We start from the raw sequence: 21,110 nt of genomic DNA on the forward strand, positions 1-21,110 counted from the left end.
CTGGGGCCACAGGGGAGCCTGCAGATGAAGGAGAGACGGGATCTAGTAGAAAGTCTTTCTGTCACTGAGGTATGTCACTGAGTGGGAAAACAGGACCCCAACTCCCAGTCTGACTCTCCTTTGGTGTCCCAGCCATGAGGAGTACAGCTTTGTTCCACCACTGACTCCACCATGATGTGCTACCTATATAACCAATCAAAAGCAATAGGGCCAACCAAATATGACTTAAAGCCTCCAAAACTATGAATTAATGTGCCTTTCCCTTTCATAAGCTGAGTGTCTCAAGTCCATGTTATAGTAATGAGAAGGCAGTCAACAAGACCCATCAGGGAAGCCTGGGCAGCATAAATAAGAGTAACAAAATAAAACCAGCTGCAGTCATCATATTCAAATTGCCAAAAATAAAAGGGAAAGACTACCAGATATAAAAAGAAATTTTATGAACAGAGAAATGCAGATCAAAATGTAGACAACTCATCAACAATTATGTGAGCTGCAAACGATGGAGAAAAAGCTGCAGCTTAAAGAGAAGCTTGTCAAGGTAGGATTTTGTATCACACGGAGCTGTTTTTCTAATGAGAAGAAGAAACAGACTTTTAATCAACAATAACTAAAGAAAAGGCATTACTATTAAACCTGCACTGCAAGGTTCGAGAAACTTCTTCAGGACTGGTGGGATGGACAGATGGGTAAAGGCATTTGCTGCCAAGCCAGACAACCTGCACTAGTTCCCTAGAACCTTATATGAAAAGAGCCAGGCAAGATGGCACTCTCTCGTAGCCCAGCACTAGGAGATCCAGACTGGTGGATCTCCAAGGCTCATTGGCCAGACAGTCTAGCCTACTTGGTGAGTTCCAGATCAATGAAAAACCATGTTTCAAAACAATACAAACAAACAAAAAACAAGGTGGAACCAATGGGACGGCTTCCTGGATAAAGGCACTTGACAGCAGGCCTGAGAACCAACCCCTAAGAGCCATTCTCTGACCATCCATGCATACACATCAACAAACAAACATCATTAAAAACAAAACAAAAACCAAATACAAGGTGGATAGTACCTGAGGAATGACAGCTGAGGTTAATCTCTGGCCTCTTACAGGCGCACACATAGAACCAAAACAGGAATATTGTGTTTGAGTTTAGAATACCAAACTGTAAAGGAAAGGTACTGGAGAGTGGAGGTAAGAATTGGGAGTAACCTGCCATGAAGCTTGCTATTATACATACAACAATGCAGTATGTCATGGATGAAAACACCATAGATGAAAAGAGACAGCAAGCAACACAAAAATTAAAAAGGATAAACGAAAAGGAGAGACAAAATAAAACTTCAGAAAGCAATGTAATAGGCAGTAAAATGACAACAAAATCAGGAAACAAATTAACAATAAACAAGATGCTGAACTTAAATCAGGTATTGGTATATTATAAACTGTCTAGAGAGATTAAACAAAGAAATTATAAATTTTGTATAAAATCAGACCTATTGAGAATGGAAAATGATGTAACCACTGCAGAAAATAGTTTGGTGGCTCCTCATAAAGTTCAAAATAGACATTCTACGTGACACAACTAATCCATTCTTGGGTGTACTTTCTCAAGAGAATTTAAAATTCATATTGAACCAGGTGTGGTAGTGCATATATTTAATCTCAGCACTAGACAGGCAGAGTAAGTTCTAGGCCAGCCTGTCTTACATCGTGAGTTCTAGAACAGCCAAGGCTGCATAGAGAGATCTTGTCTCAAAACAACCAAAACCACATATGTGGTGGTTTGAATGAAAATGGCCCCACAATCTCATGTATTTGAATGCTTTGTACCTAATTGGTGGAATTGTTTGGGAAGGATTAGGAGATGTGACCTTATTGGAGGAGATATATCACTGCAGGCAGTGGGCCCTGAGGTTTCAAAAGCCCATGCTATTTCCTATTAGGTCTCTCTGCCTTGGGCTTATGGATTGAGACATAAGCTCTCAGCTATTTCTCCAGCACTATAATTGCCTGCCTGCCCCATGCTCTCTGCCATAATACTGACTCTCAATTTCTGGAACTGTAAGCCCCGAATAAACTCTTTTTTCTATAAGTTTCCTTGGTTATAGTGTCATACCATAGCAATAGAAAAGTAACTAAGACAATGTTTATATAAAAAGTTGTGCACAAACATACTAGCAGCATTTTTTATAATAACCAGAAAGTAAAACCAACACAAATATTTATCAACTGATAAATTTCAAAGTAAAATGTCATTTATATCCATGCAACAGACTATTATTTAACCATAAAAAGGAATAAAATAATACAGGCTATAGTATGCACATAAAAGCATGATAAACACAATAAACTACATATTGTATGTTACACTTATGTGAAATAAACAGAATATTCAAATCCATGAATATTCTGGATTTATGAACAGCTATGGGGGAGCTAAAAAGAAAAGAAAATAATATTGACTACTAAAAGGAAATGTTCCAGGGTTAAAAAAAAAGGGGGGGGTATAAAAACAGCTTTATAACATTGTTAGTGGTCTAAAAGTCACCAAACTTACATGGTTACAATTGCAAATTTTATATTATATGAATAGTACCTCAATTTAAGAGACCATATCTTCATAAATCTAGAAGTAAACCTGATAAAAGACATTCAAAATAAATAAACAAAAACCTACAAAATTAATTTATTAAAGAAGACATAAGTAAGTGGATAGGCACCCAGTACTGCAAAATGTCAATTCTGCTAGAAGTAGTTTTTACTTTTTTTTAGACTTTGTGTGTGTGTGTGTGTGTGTGTGTGTGTGTGTGTGTGTGTTACATGTGCATATATACAGAGACTCGTAGAGGCTAGAAGAATGTATTGTATTTCCTAAACTGAAGTTATGAGTGGTTGTGAGCTGCCTGGTGTGTGTGTGTGTTGAGAACTGAACACTGAGCACATGGCTTCTAGAAGAGCAGTCAGCTCTCTTGGAAATGAGCCATCATTCCCCGCCACCCAAACACACACCCTTAAGTAATTTCTTGATTCAATACAATCCCAATTGAGATCAGCAGTTTTTTGTGGAAATTTATTAAGAAATTCTAGAATGTGTATGAAAATGCAAATGGCCTCTTGTAGTCTAGAAATTGCAGAAGGCTTACTATATCAGACATCGAGACTCACCACAAAGCCGCAATATTTCACATGATGAGTATTAGCGCAATGATAAATAGCCCAGTATAGCAGAAGACAGTTCCGAATAGGCCAACTCATACACAGTAACCTGTCGTGTGGTAAAAGCACCATGGCAATCTGAAGTGATTAGGATTTTTCTGTTTAGCAAAAGTGCTATCACAATACTGATATTAATGCGCTGATAAGGAGAGGGTCCTCATGACCTAAGAGCCTCTCAATACCAGGGTTGCAACACTATTCTTGGGAGTTAAATTTCCATCACACCAACTCTGAAACACATTCAAATTACAGCCCCTATTTCAGAAAATTACAAAAATTACTCCAGCTAGGCGTCATGTGTAAACATGGTGGAAGTGATATTTTAGAAGAGTTCATAAATCTTTTCTGTAATGGGCCACACTCAAACGACATTCAGCCATATGGTCTTGGACAGTTAGCACAGTAAGCAACCACACACAACTCATAAATGAATGGGAACTGCTAGGCTCCCATGCAAATTTATTTACAAAAGAAGCAGCAAGCCACATGGTTCCTACACTTCTGACTTACTCTATAGAATAAGCATGCATCAAGTCCTCCAATAAGATCCCACCAAAAGCATGAGCCATAAAAGTCTGCTAATCTGAGATTCTGTAATTTGTCAAAAGTTACCGTTGAGAAGTTTGATTTCCAGCACCCACATAGGGTGGCTCATAACCATTGTAAATCCAGCTCCAGGGGATCCCATATCTCACCTTTGTGGCAACTGCCCTTGGGCACACATATCTATGCGCAGACACATATACCTATACATAATTAAAAAATAGTAAAACTAAATCGTTTAAAAGACATCATCAAGAGAAGAACACAGTCTAGTAAAGAATATTTGCTATACATGTAAATACATACGTGTCTTGTATGATGAAAATATATCCAATAAATAAGCTCACATCTAAAAATGCCTACGAATCAATAAAAAAGACAAACAAAACAACAATTAGCCAAAAGAGAGGATGTTTTACAAAGAAAAAGCTAATATAAGCAAAAGTACATGGATGCTCATGACCAGACAGTAGGAAGATGAAAGTGGGCAACATGAAGGACAGGCTTACCAGTGATGTCTTGTGTTAGTACAATGTTGGGGGCCGACTTTTAGCAGAAAGCGGCTATCAGCTTTGCAGCCATCTTGAGCCATATACCCTGACATGACACTTGGATTACAATAGCCTACAACAGCTGAGCACACTCTGATAATCTTGGTTTAGATACCTTGAGATTAAAGGTGTGTGAGATTAAAGGTGTGTGAGATTAAAGGTGTGTAACTTTAAGAGTGAGATTTAGAAGTGTAGAGATCAGATTTAGAGACAAGACCTAAGGGCATGATTAAAGGTGTGACCAAAAGGCATGGCTTAGAAGTGAGACATATAAAAGGCAGAGGCAGACGGGAGAGAATGAGACAGAGATCAGAGGATCAGACACAGCAGACATAGCACAGAGAAACGGTACAACTTGGAGGAAAACAGATTACCTGACATTAGGTAGAAGACACTTTTAGGAGACACTTAGAGGAAGAGAGACTGAAGAATAAACGGGATTGAAACACACTCTGTCTGGTCTCCATTCTTCGAGTCCACCCTCACCCTCTCTCTTGCTGAACCCCGACCCGTGGACTGGAGCGGCAGCTTGGGCCCGGGATACAGTAGTCTCCAAACTCGGGGCAGCCCGGGCCTCAACATTTTGCTCGGGCCGAGACATTTTTGGTGTCCAAACAGGGACTCGAGCTTAGGCCCCAACATTTTTTGGCCGCCCAAAGTGGGCCAGCTTAGCTCTCAACACTACAGCTACTAGCATCCTTCGAAAAGACTCCCAAGGGAGCAGGGTCACTCCTCCTGCCACTGATGCCAGATTCCTGAGTCATTGTCTCATAGTTGAAAGGAGAACAGCAGATGGATAAACAAGGGTTTACTGAGAAGTAAAGCAACAGCTGAGGAAGGAGAGGAAAGATGTGTAGGCAAGTAGCCATTTGGATGTTGTTTTAACATCCTAGGGAACAGGCCAATTGGCCCTGCCCATATGTAAATTAGGAATTGAATTGTGATGCAAATGGTTAGTTAATTTGGATGTAATTGGAGATTCTGATTGTTTGGTGGGTCAGAATGAAGATGAAGACTCTCTAGGAAAAAGATTCTCCAAAAACTCTAAGGTGTTGAGTGGAGAGAACAACCAGGAAGTAAAAAGAACAAAGGCTGGTGGTTAGCAGGCATTTTGGTGAATTTGAGGCTCACCGATTGTCAGAGTTCACACTTCAGTGTTCTAGGATTAACTATGGTTTTTACTAGGATTTGGTCATCTATTTACCTCAGGCCTATAACCCCAACTAACTGCTTACAGGATGGGGCTGCCTCGTTCACATGGCTGCATAAGAATATGGATAACAAGTGCCATATGTGAAGGTGAGAAACCTTCAGTAGGCATTGGATAGGCCTTGACCTCAGACTTCTCCAGAAATATAAGGAGTACATTGCTTCATTTCTAAATCACCCAAGGTTTCCTTACAGCAGAAGGCAGTGACTAAGATTTTCTTTTCTTTTTAAAGGTAGATATTCCCCTTGGTTCAATTTTTATAGTTATTTTATTATATGCATAATATGTAAATTTAAACATATATATATACATATATGTTTACACACACACTATATATATATATATATATATATATATATATATATATATACTTAGATATGGCTGTTTTGTCTGCATATATGTCTGTGAATAACATGCATGCCTAGTACCCAAATATTGGCTTCCCTGGACTGGCATTACTGAGGGTTGTGAACTGCCATAGGATGTATCCATTGGAAGAATAGTCTGTGCTCTTAACCACTGAGCCATCTCTCTAGGCCCTTGGTTCAATTTTTATCAACTTGGGTGATATATGTTTTATAGAGATTATTTTTATCTTGACTTTAAAAACTCTGAGTTTAAAGCATAGATATAGTGGCTTACAGATTTAATCCCAGCATTCTGGAGGCAGAGGCAGGCAGATCTCTATGAATTCCAGGATAGCCAGGGCCACATGGTGAGACCTTATCTCAAAAACAAAAAGTTATGAGCTTACATTTAGTATCCACTTTGGACATTTTATAATCTATAATTAAGGCTGATTTTTTTGTTCTGATTCTTACTATCTTCCTCTCCCTTGGACAAATTCCACTCTTTCTGGCATCCTTTTTATCTCTCTTCAAAGAATCATCTTTTAGTTTTATACAAACTTACTCTATCATTTCACTCTTTTCAAGACTTTTTAAAATAACATCTTTTCTCTCAGTTATATTTTAACTTTTTTATTAGCTTCTTGAGCTATATACATAGTTCATTTATATTTGTATTTATTTTATGATATATCCATACATGGATAAGAACCTCTTCTGAGCATACACATGGACACATACATGTGTACCATGGTACATGAGTGTAAGTCAAAGGGTAACCTGAAGAAGTTGGTTCTCTCCTGATGCAGCATGTGAATCTGAGGGTCCAACTCAGGCTGTGAGGGTTGGCAACAAGTGCCTTTGACAACTGAGCCATCTTGTTGACCCTCTATTTAGATTTATATATGAACCCTGTTATTTATGACTGTGTGCCACTGGACAGGTTATTTAACCCAGAGTTCTGTGTTTCAGTTCATTTGTGAAAAGATTATTGTGAAATCAGTTCACATAGATCCCTTGGCAACATGCTGATTGTACAAGTATATGCTGTAGTTTTTTATGTATTATCATTTCTTGACAGTTAACTTTAGTTTGCACATTTCTCTTTTTTATAACTTATTTTTAATTTATAATGTATATTGGTATTTTGCCTGCATATATGTCTATGGGAGGGTGTCAGATCCCATGAAACAGGAGTTAAATACAGTTGGGGGCTGCCAGTGGTTGCTGTGAATAGAACCCTGGTCCTCTGGAAGAGCAGCCAGTGCTCTTAACTACTGAGAGCCATCTCTCCAGCCCCATGCACATTTCTCTTTTATCTTTGATTTTGAGGAGGTTGTGAGATGAGGTCTCACTCTGTAACCCACTCTGTGGCCTCAGCTTCCCGAGAGCTGGAATTTGAGGTACTGCGTCTGGCTATAAAACTTCAGCTGTTTGTTTGTTTGTTTATTGTCTATTAGTTATTTTATCACTATGATAAAACGCCATGACAAAGGCAACTTACAGTAGGGGTTCATTCTGGCTTATGGTTCCAGAGTGTCTGTCGTCACAGGAAAGCATGGCAACAAGCAATAGGCATGGCAATGGGAGCAAGAAGCAGAAGACTCACATCTTGAACCATAAGCATGAAGCAGAGTGCACCAGCTTGGGATGGCACAAAGCTTTGAAACCTCGATGCTTACACACACACACTTTCTCTAGCAAAATCACACCTCTAAGACCTAACCAACTAGGGACTAAGTACAAATACAAGAGGTTTGGGGAACATTCTCATTCAAATCACTACAGTGTTTTTATGAGACAGAGTCATATGTAGCCTAGGCTGATATGAAACTCACTGTATTGCCTAGGTTTGGCTCAAATTATAGGTAATCTTCTTGCCTTGGCTTCCCAGGGGCTGAGATTAAAGGCATAAGCACCATACCGTTTTTTATTATTTCCAAATTTTATTGCAATGTAATCAAAGACTGTAACTAAATGATTTCTTATCTGGAACTTTATTAACATCTTCCTTGTGTTTTAGCAAGCTGGTTAATGTTTCATACATGTTTGACGAGACTGGACATTCACTGTTTATTGTGGACAAAGTCCTTTACTCAAGCAACCTGCTTTGTTGTGTGGCTCAAACTCTGTCTACTCCAACTTTTCTCCTACCTGTTCTGTCAGTTTCTGAGGTACATGGTAGTTTTCCAACAGTTACCAAGTCTTTTATTCTTACATTTCTGTAAATTTTTACTGTATACAACCTGTGATAGACATGATTTTGATGATATAGTATGTGATTTATAAAGGTTCACTGCTAGCAACATTTCTCATGAAATTTATTTTCATCATTTCATCAGTAGGGTTGACAAAATTTTTCTTACATTCAATTTGTTTGTTTAGTCTAACACTGTTACCTTGTTTCTTTTGGTAGTAACTACAAGATATTTCATTGTATGTTAGTTAGTTAGTTAGTTAGTTAGTTAGTTAGTTAGTTGAAATAGTCTCAAACAACTCCCTTTTTAAAATTACTTTCTTTCATGTCTATGAGTGTTTTGCCTGCCTATGTGTATTTACAGTTGTACATAGTGGTGTCCATAGAAGTCAGAAGAGGGTGTTAGGTCCCCTGGAACTGAAGTTACAGATAGCTATGAGCCATCATGTAATTCCTGGGAACTGAACCCCAGTCCTTTGAAAGAGCAAAAAAATGTTCTTAAGCCATGGAGCCATCTTTCCAGCCCCTTTATAGACTCTTTATAATATTATTTATATTCTAAATAATATAGCTAGATATGTTGCTATTCTTTTTACCAAATTTTAAATTATTTCCTTTTATTGATGATATTTCATCCACTGTACTGAATGACAGATCAACTTTCCCCTGCCTTTAATTCTGTGTTTATCATACTTTGAGAACTTTTATCTGTTCATCATGGCTTTATCCTAACACTCTTATGTTGCAATCTTCTAGAAGTTGGTCTGTTCCCTCTTTTTGTAAATAAAGTTTTATTAGAACACAGGCATACCACTCAGGTACTAATTTATCTACAACTGCTTTCACAGTCGTGATGAAAGACCATATAGATCATAAAATAATTACCGTTTGGCCTGTTACTGAGGCAGATCTTTGAAATTCCAATCTAGATTTTAATTTTAATCACATTATAGTTAGACAACTACAAATTAACTAATTTTTCCACTCTCCATTGATTCTCAAATCTTGTCTTCAATCTTTCTTGGACTCTTATTTTGTTGAAGTTTATCATATAGTAATTGTGTCAAAAATTCTATTGTTGATACATGTCTATTAATATTTTTACCTCAAAAAGCACATTTCAGGGCCTGAAGAAATGGGTCAGCATTTAAGAATCATTGCTGTTCTTCAAGAAAACCCAAGTTTGGTTCCTAGTACCCATATCTGGCAACTCACAACTTCTTGGATCTCTAGCTTCAAGGAATCTGATACTCTTTGCTGACCTATGTGGGCAGCTATACATATGGTGCACTCTCCCACATACACACTAATAAAAAGAACAAAATCAAAAAAGTTTTTGAGACAGAGTTGATGTAGCTCTGGCTGCCCTAGAACTTGCTATATAGACTAGACTGTCCTTGAACTCACAGAAAGCTGCCTGCCTCTGCCTTTTGAGTGCTGGGACTAAAGGTGAGAACTACCATACCAGACAAAAATCAAATTTTGACAGGCATGGTGGTACATGCCTATAACTGACCACTCAGGAAGATGAAGGAAGAGGATTGAGAGCTCAAAGCCAGCTTGGCTACATAGGAAATTCTGTCTCAAAAGAAGAGAAGGGTAAAAGTAAAAGAAAACCACTGTTTGCTTCCCGAAGAACACACCCTGTATGAATAGTTACTTTGTGTAACTAAAGGTGCACACCTTTTGTCTCAGCACTCAGAATATAAACTCAGAATATATGGTTTACTTACATACTTATGCTTTTCTTAAAATTATAAATTTATAAAATAATCTTATCCTTTTCTTTCATTTATCAACTCTTTATGTGCTGCATCTTCTATTCGTTAAGTTTGGAGTTTCCATAAATTTGTATGGTCCTTGTATTATATTCTACTCTGTAGATGAGACTCTCTCTAGCTCTCTGCTTTTCCTGGTAACTATGGGCAATGTGACAGGGATGCTGGGAGACATGATGTTTGTTTGCAGAGGAACTTTCTCTCTTGGAGTCCCTTGTGACTCCTCTGTTCCTTGCCTTCCAGGATCTGTGAATGCACCTTAACTATGGGCATTACAAGTAGATGAAGGGAAGGAAGCTGGCAGTATCTTCATCAATCACTCTGCATATTACTATAGGATCTGCTATTCACTAAGCCCCATATTTCTTCTACCTTCTCAGTAGCCTGGTACCTGTATTTGGGGTACAAATGTTCCAGTTTGTTTTTCTAAGGTTTGATACCATCTGCATCTTTGCTGGCACCTTTTGATCCCATATCTGTTACCTATCAGTTACTCTAAACTCCAATCTCTGTCTTTTCTGTGAATAGTAGTCTGTAGAGGGAAATGTATTCCAGTCTTAAATCCCGATTTAACTTTTCCTACCCAGGATCTTCAATTAAACTCTTTCAGAACATCATGAAACATCATTTATGAGTGGCAGCTTATGATCTTGCCATTTTTATTTCCAAATATTTTAAAAGAAACTGTGTATCTCCAATACAGAAAGAAAATTTAAGCCCATCTGCAATATTTCTGACAAGACTGAAAACAACAAGATAACTTTCATCAACATCAATAGAGTGGATAGTCTTGAGTCCTTCGTCTTTCAAAACAAATTGGGTAGTCTCTTCAGATGTCAAAAAAAAAAAAAAAAAAAAAAAAAACTTATTTATTTATTGTATAAATGTTTTGCTGCTTGTACACCCACATGCCAGAAGAGGGCATCAAATGCCCTTATAGAGTCTTGTGAACCACCATGTGCTTGCTGGGAATTTCACTCACTGATGTTCTTAACCACTATGCCATCTCTCCAGCCCCCTCAGTTGTCCTTTTTTAAAAGTATCCTTTCACAGGGGCAAGAGACACGGGCCACAGAACTGTTATTTCTAACCATTTCCCCATCTCTAACACTGACTAGCAATCACTGACAAAGTTAACATTTTTAGACAGAAAAAAATGAGCTAAAAGTTATCCCATTTTAGAATTCTACTCCCATCCCTGGCATATCAACATCTACCTACTGATAAGCCTGTTTTGAGTCCATTGGGAATGCTTTAACAATTTTTAACACTAATTACTCAAAACCTTCCTAAAATAGCTAGAAAGAACAAGCCCTTATCTCCTACATTTTGGGAGCCTTTAAAGACCATAAAATGAATGGTTGAGTTCAGTCTTCTTTAGGAACCTCAGGAGAAATACTGTCTTGGAGTTCCTCTGAGTAGTCCTTGAAGTTTACCAACTGGTTATAAACGCCTTCTCTTCTGCTCTCTTTGGTACTTGTTATTTGGAGGAATTACTGCTGTACACCTTATACACTCTTACAATTTTCTGAGATGGAGTATTAGTCACCTATGCATTTCTGTGACCTAAATACCTGATAGAAATGACTTAAGAACTGCAGGGGGTGTAGTTCAATGGTAGAATATTTGACCAGCATACATATGATCCTAAATTCAATCCTTGGTTAAAATTTAAAAAAAAAATGGGAGAAACACTTATGGGAAGAAAATATTATCTTGGTTCACAGATTCAGAGTGTTTCAGCCTACCATAGCAGGGAAGATGTTGCAGAATGGCTTAGCCCATGGAGCATGTGATAGCTTATCACATGGCAGTGGACCAGGAAGCAGTCTGAAGCCAGAAGCAGCACTCTATTCAAGACCCACTCCTAGTGACCTAATTCTACCAGGTAAGCCCATCTCTTAAAAGGTGCCACCAGCTGAGAAACAAGTATTCAAACAAAACCTTGGAGATGGCAAAAATGGTTTAGTAAGTAAAATACTTGCACACAAGCCTGTTTAATTCCCAGAAGCCACGTAAAGGTAGAAGAGAATGCACTCTACAAAGTTTCCCCCTGACCTCTGCACAGGTTATGTGGCATACATAATCCCCTCTTTTTAATAAATAAATAAATAAATAAATAAATAAATAAATAATAAAAACATGAGCTTTGAGGATATGTTAGAGTCAACTAGTAACAGATGGTAACTCTGAATCTCTGTTTCTCCTTGGTGTACACAAGTCTACCCCTTCCTATCTAGTGTTGGGCTATCTTGATATCTGTTGGCAGTGTTTGAATGTCCTTCCATGCTCTGATCAAGGACTCTCTAGAAGCAGCTACTCAGAAGCAGTGTGATAAGTATCTGTACTTCATTACATTTTAAGCAGTGACACAATAACCAAGCTGTTGTGTTTGTTCTCGGCTAATTTTTGTTTTTCTTTTCAGTTTCTTTGTATAAGCTCTTGTTCTGTAGCTCAGGCTAGACTTGACCTTACTATGTAGCCTAGGTTGACCAAACTCATCATCCTGCTTTAACTTCTCCTAAGTTCTGGGATAAAAGTATATACTATCACATCTGGGGACACTTTGCTTTTCAATACTTTTGCCTTTGTCTTGTCTTCTACCATTACCCTTCACCTTTCTTCTCTTCCTGCCAGGAGTAGAAAAGAAGGAAAAAAATCACAAGTATTTGGCTCATATTACCATAAAATATTGCAATGGTATTTTCATGAATGGTTTTCATTGAATCCACAGTGTAGTTGTACAAGGGAGTTTTTATAATCACCACTTCTACCAACTGGGGAAAAAAAGCCAAAGAGGTAAAGAACGCTTAAAGCATAGGGCTGAAGTCAGGCAGAATGTTAGCCTCTGACACCCACACAGCCCCTTTGAGAGTGAGCTTCAATCCTGATCCATCCAGAGTGTGGATCTGTATCCATATGAGAAATTGAGCATAACAGATTGTTTTCTTTGAGAACAATAAGCTGGCCTGAATTCCTTTAGCACCAAGGCTCCAGTCTCAGCACCAGATGTCAGCCTGAACAGATAAAATCAGCTCCTGAGAAAAGCTGTTCAGTTTCACAGAGAGATGAATTGTAGGTACAAATTAACTAAAGCCTTAACTCCCCACTATTACACAGATACGTTATCAAGCGTTCTTGCTAGCCCATTCCCTTTTCTTTTATTCAAGCTTTTGTTTCTTAAAATGTTTTAAATTCAGTCACTCAATTCAACATCAGGGACTATTTGGCTACTTAAGTAGTGACTACCTTTTATGTTGCAGATACAGAGAATAAAAACACACTTCCAGACCAAATATGATTCACAGTATACAAAGCCACAATATAGGAAGGCTAGAAACAGAATCCAAGAAATACTCCTATTCTAAGACAGTGTCTGACATAAGGCTGTGCAAGGTACTATAGGAGACACAGAAAAGAGGTAGAGGTGTGGGTGGAGTGGGGCATGTTGAGGTACATTGTGTATTGTGTCTCTGAATATTTAATTGTTAATTCTGTACCGGCAGAGAGCTAGACGCTGGCAGGATTCTGGTATTGCCATTTTTATGGCCCATTACTAGGTTTTCTATTTTGTAAATATTCATTCTTCCTCACCTGCCTAAGGTAATTGAGAATGTATCAGAGACTGTAATAAAAAGCTGAAGGCCAATAACTGGGAAGGAAGTGAAGAGTAGAACTTCTGAGAGCAAGAGCAAGACAGAGACACAAAGACCACACACTTGGAGAAGAAGTGAGATGTGGGAGATTCACCCAGCTGACATGGAGGTAAACAGATGACCAGAGCTGAGCAGAGAGGTAGAACTAGCCTCATGGCCAGATGTAGACCAGTTAGTCGGGTTACATTCACAGTAGCTAGACTACCCTAGCTAAAATGCCTAAGCTATAAAATATTTAAAAGCCTCCGTGTATTATTTATATTGTTGGCAAGTCTAAGAAAGTCCCACTATAGGAAACACTTTAGAGTAGATGTCTTTATGAACCAATGAGAACCCTCATATGATCAAGAACATCTTCGTATGTAGAAGACTCTATTGGAAGAAGACGAGAGTCACATCAAACCTGCTCCTGAGGTCTGAGAAGGCAACCGTGTTGCTAGAGCTGCACTGGAAACTGGATTAGTTCCTTTTCTCTTGGCTATGACCAAATACTTAAGAAGAAGCAACTTACAGAAGAAAAAAATATTGGGACTGGAGATATAGCTCAGTTAGTAGAATGCTTTCCTAGCATGCATGAAGCCCTGGGTTCAAACCCCCACACCACACAAAAGCAGAAGGATCAGAAGTTCATTGTACTGGTAGCCAGCTTAGATACGGAAGACTCTTTCTAAGGTGGAGAGATTTATTTTGGCACATGAAGTAGTCCATCCATCATGGTTGGGAAGGCCAACTGGCAAAATACATGGTACCTCCATAGTGGCAGGAATTGCTTGAGACTGAAGCAGTGGGAATGTGAGACTGCTTTGTCACATCTAAATGGATCAACAAGTGGAGCGAGACAAATGCTGGTACTCACCTGGCTTTCTCCTTTTTCCTACTTTGTTCAGTCTTGGAGCCTAGCCATAGGACGGTGCCACCCACATTCCCAAGTGGGTCTTCCCTGCATCACAGATATACCTAAAAAATGTACTTTATTAATGTCTGGATGTTTCTTCATCTAATTAAATTGAAATGAAAATTAGGCAACATAGCATCCAGGTGAATTTCTCATTCCGAGGTGCTTTCAGTGTGAGGTCACCTGTGTGATTTTGGTTCCTCCAGAGACAGACTATTGATCTCCTTTTCCTCATTTGTGCCCTTCTTACTTCAGTGCATCTAAAAATTACTGTAATCCCATCAAGCTTCTACCATCACTAAGCAACTATCTTATCTTCCATAAGCCCTTGCAGCTTGTCCTCACACAGTTCCTGCCTATTCTCGGTCTCTACTGGCTACTGCTGGCTAATGGTTTCTGAAGGAGGCCCTCTTTTGTGTATCTTTCAGCTATTGGTTTTACCGCCAAGTGCCTTTTCAAGTAGCCCTTTCTCGTATCATGGTCATGTCCTATAAGAAAGGAATCACTTTGCTAGTTCATTTCTAACCTTTTCTTTGGACCAACCTCTTATACAAATTAGTTGTAATATAAGATAACATAATGTATGTGTGTGTACAGTTTCATATGAGCTCTTTTCTGGTAGACTCTTGTCTTATACAGTGAATTTGAAAAGGCAGACTCCAAAAAGAAAGAACAGACTCTCCAGAGCAAGTTGAAGAGGCTTATATGTTTGTCTCACTTTAAGAAAAATATAGTAAAATTGCTCCTAAGCAAAAAAAAAAAAAAAAAAAGAAAAGAAAAGAAAGAAAAATATATATGGGCCGGGTGGTGGTGGCACATGCCTTTAATCTCTGCACTTTGGAAGCAGAAGCAGGCAGATTATGAGTTAGAGGCCAGCCTGGTCTACAGAGCAAGTTCTAGGACAGCCAGAGCTCACAAAGAAACACTGTCATCCCCCACCCCTCCAAAAAAAAAGAAAGAAAGAAGAATATATATGTTAGTGTTCTCTTGAAGGTAAGAACAGTATCTTTTTTGACACTTGTGTTTAAATTTTTAAAGGTCCCAGAATAATAATTTGTATACCATATGTACTTCAAAGTTCCTTGAGCTGAAATCATTTGTGGCTTATTGGTTAGGCTCCCTGCAGTTCAGCCTACACCTCAATTGACTTCCTCCTTGTATGTAGGATTGGCTCTTAAGGTGTTTTCATTTTAACTTTTAAAACTAGGTAAATAAATTTTTACTTAACTTGCTTCTGTTCATAGCTGCTGCTGACCTGAATTTCTGAGTATTGTATTTCCACTTGGGAACTTTTTGGCCACAAGTAAAAGTAAACACTTTCTTTAAAATTCTGACAGTTGATATTAAATTGAACCCTTCTTAATATAATTTCAGGTCAACATAAACATGTATGTACTACCAAATTGGCAATGTTTTCTAAGTGAAATCCAAGCAGTATTTGGCATTCATTTTTTATACCTTTCATTTGAACAGCGAAGTACATTGTGTGAACTTTAGCCCATTACTCCTTGAAGCTAAGTAAACTTGAAAGAAGTGATTGCATAGACAGGGTCTCATAGCCAGATAGCATTAATAGCCTTACTCAGTACTTGAACAGGTCAGCTACCTTGTCCTTAACAGACTATTGTTTTACTTGCAGAATAAATGTGTGTGTTATAATAACTCACATTTTCACATTGGACTTCTTAATATATAAGACATTTAGGACAACTGTTTGAATTTGCCGCTATTCACTTAGCTTTAAACTTTGCAACTTGTCTCTTTGGTAATCTTTCTTCATGTTTTACTTTCTTCTTCCCACTGCCCACGTTTTCCTCTCTCTTAATACAATGAAGGGCAAGACTGTGTATTATATTATAGCAGTGAAATCTAACACAGCACTCCTTAGAACTACATGAAATTTGAAAGACAACCCCAAAGACATATTCATCAGTTTATAAAATTAAAATATCAAAAATTGGGCAAGGAAGGGTTAACAGGCATAGGAGGCCTTCTTTCCTGGCTCTTCTAAATGATGTGGAGGGGCTTATTAATTTCTTCTTTAATCTCCTAGAGGGAAACATTTGGGAAGAAGGCGGAGGATGGTACAGTAAAGGGGAAAGAGGATGTTTCTATGTTTAAGGTGAAAAGAAAAAGAACAGGATAGAACTTTTATCACCAGGACAGCCAGGGCTACACAGAGAAATCCTGTCTCTAAAAACCAAGAACTTTCATCGCTTCTGTGCCAGGCTACCATTGTTTGTGGCACTTAATATTTATCAATGATGAAACCAATTTTGGGCCTTATAATCTTTTGACAGACCAATCATAATCAGTAATACAACACTGTTTTGTAAGGTAGACTGGCAACAGTCTTCATAGGAAACTGAATTTAAAAGTTACACCTTTAAGAAATCTGAAACAAGTCACCTAAAAAGAAAAAAACAAGAGATTCCCCACCACCTTTCACTCTCTTATATGGCATTAAGGATCTGACCACTGGCCACCCAGGACTTTGTATTATTCTTTCACCACACTGTGTCTTCCAGTGATCATGCTGCCTCTTTTACCTGAAATCATCTTCCCCTAGTGTGCTAGTCAGGGTTGCTATTGCTGTAATGAAACACCATGACCAAAATCAGGTTGAGGAGGAAAGGGTTCATTTGGGTTCCACTTCTACATCATAGTCCTCCATTGAAAACAGACAGTGCAGGAACCTGGAAGTAGAAGCTAAGGCAGAGGCCATGAAGGGATGTTGCATACTGGCTTGCTTTTCATGGCTTGTTCAGCCTTACTTCTTATAAAACCCAGGATCACTAGCCCAAGGGGTAATACTACCCACAATGGATTGGCCCTCCCCACATCAATCACTAATTAATAAAATGCCCTACAGGCTTGCTTACAAGTAGTTCTTATGGAGGCCTTTTCTCAATAGAGGTTCCTTCCTCTCAGATGACTACACTTGTTATGTTAAGTAGACATAAACTAACCAACATGGTTGACCCCTTATTAACTCGACACACAAATACTTCACTGTTAAACCATAACCTTTCCTTTCTTATTTATCCCAACGATTGTACATTAATATCAACATCACAATATATAACATTTTCTCTTTTTTGTTTGTTTGTTTTTTCAAGGCAGGGTTTCTCTGTGTAGCTCTGGCTGTCCAGGAACTCACTCTGTAGACCAGGCTGGCCTCGAACTCACAGAGATTCTCCTGCTTCTGCCTGAGTGCTGAAGTTAACGATGTGTACCACCACTATAGGCCAATTGTAAAACATTTTCAAACCTAAAAAGTTTTACAAGTCTTACAAATTCAAACACTTTTAAAATTCAATCTCTTTTAAAATCCAGAATCTCTCAACTATGGGCGCCTATAAAATAAAAAGTAAGTTAGATACTTTCTTATTTCAAGAGGAAAGAACCAATGCACAGTCACAGTCAAAGCAAAGCAAAACCGGATTCCAACTGTGTGAAGAACCCAATGTCCAATATCTGGTATTTCCTCATGATCTTCTGAGCATCTCCACAGAGCCTGCATCACTTCTCTGGCTCTACCTTCTACAGAACACAGAGCTTGTCTTCTAGGCTCTGAGTGGCCCCACTCCACTGCTGCTGATGATCTTAGTGTTCATCCCATGGTACTGACATCTCCAAAGTTCTGGGGTCTCTTGCAGTAACTAAAAACACTTTCACCAATAGCCTCCCCTGGGCTCTCTTCTGGGACTCCAGCACTGTCACACAGCACCAAGCCTCAGCAGTTCTCTATGGTCCTTTTGTGTGTTCAAAACTAGCATAACCTGGGTGACCAATTTCAGATGCCAGCACAAGGTACAACCTTGGCTACCTCTGGAACACACCTATGTGCTGACCATGAGGAATCCCTTACCCAGAAAACTTTACCTCAGCAATGCTGGTTTCTTTTCTTCTTCCTCCTCCTCCTCCTTCGTCTTCAAGATTTATTTATTTTATGTATGAGACCTCTATCTGCATGTACAGCTGCTGGAGAGATGGCTCAGTGGTTAAGAGCTGGTCTCTTCTTAATCACAGCAGATACTTCAGCCCTAGCTGACCAGCATCATTGTCCCAAAAAAGCAAAGGTTCTACTTTAGTGGTTCCTCTCTTGTTAGAGCTGATTTTTCATTTCTAGCTAACCAGACACCACAGATTCTTCATACAAATGACCTGGTAGAGCATTTGCTTCCCTATGAAGCTTCACCAGCCAGGAACCCATCATCTGCACTGCTCTCAACATCCATATACTCAAAAGTCCTACAGAACAGCTCGCTGAACTCTCAACACTCAGTGACCTTTTAACCCGAAAGTTACAAACTCTTCGCACAAAATCCCCCCCAAAATAACATGGTCAGGTCTGTCATAGCAATATCCCATGATCCTGGTACCAATTTCTGTCTTAGTCAGGGTTGTTATTATTATGATGATGTTGATGGCCATGATAATAAAACATCATGACCAAAAGCAAGTTGGGAGGAAAGAGTTTATTTAGCTTACACTTCTACATTGTAGTCTACCACTGAAGGAAGTCAGAGTAGGGACCTGGAAGCAGAAGCTGAGGCAGAGGCCATGGAGGTTGTTGCTTACTGGCTTGTTCTTCATGGCTTACTCAGTCTTTTTGTTGTTTTTTGTGGGAAACCAACAGAAGGTGGCTATCATCCTTGCAGCCATCTTGAGCCATATACCCTGACAAGAGACTTGATTACAATAGCCTACAACAGTTGAGCACACTCTGATAACATCTTGTTTTAGATACCCAGGATCTTCCCTTGGGTGTGTGAGGTGTGATTTAGAGACAAGACCTAAGGGCATGACTTAAAGGTGTGACCTAAAAGTGTGGCTTAGAAGTGAGACATATAAAAGGCGAGAGGCAGACAGAAGAAATTATTATTATTAAGTATTAGGCACTTAGCACTTGGAGAAAGAACTTGGAACTGGGAAAGAGACTAGCAACTGGAACTAGGATTAGGTGCTAGGAACTAGGGACTTGGAACTAGGGACTTGGAGAGAAGAGAGACTGAAGAGTAAACAGGATTGAATCACACTCTGTCTGGTCTCCATTCTTCGAGTCCATCCTCACTCTCTCTCTTGCTGAACCCCGACCTGAGGACTGAAGGAGCTTGGGGCAGTGCGGGCTCTAACAATTTAGCCTCCAAGGCTTTTGGCAGTGCGGGTTCCAACACTGATAGAGCGGTACTGAACACTTGGGCCCCCAAGTGTGGGGCAGAGTGGTCCTCAACATTTTTGGCGCCCAATGTGGGGCAGCTCGGGCCGCAACAGTTGTTGTTGTTTTGAGACAGGACTTCTCTGTGTTGCCTGGGATGTCCTGGAACTTGCTCTGGACACCAGGCTAGCCTCAAACTCATAGAGATCCACCTGCTTCTTCCCCTCAAGTGCTGGGGTTCAAGGTATGCACCACCACCAACTGGCTCAGCCTGCTTTCTTATAGAATTCAGGATCATCAGCCCAGGGATGACACCACCCACAATGTGCTGGACCCTTCCCAATCAATCACTAATTAAGAGGATGTAGTACAGGCTTGCCTGCAGCCCAGTCTCATAGAAGCATTTTCTCAGTTGAGGTTCCCTCCTCTCGCATGACTGTAGGTTGAGTCAAGTCAACATAAAACTAGCCAGCACAGCCAGGTTCTACCTCCCATCTATTCTCCTATCTATTCTTTTCAAGGATACCCAAGTCAAAGGCCAGCCAAGAGGCCTGCTCTAGATAGGCCTTCTAACTTCAACAGCCCAATCTCTCCAGTCTATCTCCACCATTAATAGATATTATTGTGGTGATTTGAACAAGATTAACCCCTATATGCTCATGTGTTTGAGGACTTAACCCTTAGTTGGTGGAACTGTTTGGGAAGTATTAGAACCTGTGACCTTGTTGGAAGAGGAGTGTCACTCAGTGTGCCTTCTGCCCCATACTGTGTTTTGAGATATGAGTTCTCACCCATTCCTACTGCCATGTTTCTCTCTGCCATCATAGACTCTAACCCTCTGAAATTATAAGCCCAATTAAATGCTTTATTTTATGTTACCTTGATCATAGCATTTCATCATAGCAACAGAAAAGAAACAAAGACAAATATATTTTGGAATTCATTTCATATACGTCAGTATGCTAATCTCTCTCTACTTCATAGAATATAAGCTACTTTGAGTTGGGCCTATGCCTTATTTATATTTTCTGCACCCAATAATATTATGTGGTATTAATTTCCTCATACCTTGTAAATTATGTGGGCTTTATCTCAGTAATCCTTAGAGTAAGTGTATGATGTATCATATTTCATATATACATATATGTACACATATATATTATATATAGTGTAAATATTTGAAAAGTTTTATAAGGGAAATGAAGTTTTCATATATAAGATTACAAGAAAGGGGGCTAGAGAGTTGGCTTAGTGGTTGAGAGCAGTGTCTGTTCTTCCAGAGGGCCTGGGTTCAATTCCCAGCACCCACATGACAGCTTACAACTGTCAGTAACTCCAGTTGTAGGGCATCTGACACCCTCACACAGACATACATGCAGGCAAAACACCTCAATGCACATAAAATAAAATAAATAAATATTTTAAAATAGAATACTAGAAACAGTTAATAACCGAATTTAAATGTTATTTACTAAATACCTAAGTGCCAGGACTTAGTCTGCTTCTGAGGTATTCACAGCCACTTTGTCAATTCTTTTATTAGAACACTTCAGTGGTTTGCAC

General features: G+C 39.1%; 1 protein-coding gene across 3 annotated transcripts in view; it reads right to left on the minus strand.

The window, feature by feature from the left end:
- The window catches only part of Tex9 (testis expressed 9), a 77,659-nt gene that overhangs the window by 54,452 nt on the left and 2,097 nt on the right, over positions 1-21,110 (minus strand). The window lies entirely within an intron of this gene.

This window comes from Arvicanthis niloticus, chromosome 27 (assembly GCF_011762505.2).
Source record: "Arvicanthis niloticus isolate mArvNil1 chromosome 27, mArvNil1.pat.X, whole genome shotgun sequence".
Taxonomy (NCBI): domain Eukaryota; kingdom Metazoa; phylum Chordata; class Mammalia; order Rodentia; family Muridae; genus Arvicanthis; species Arvicanthis niloticus.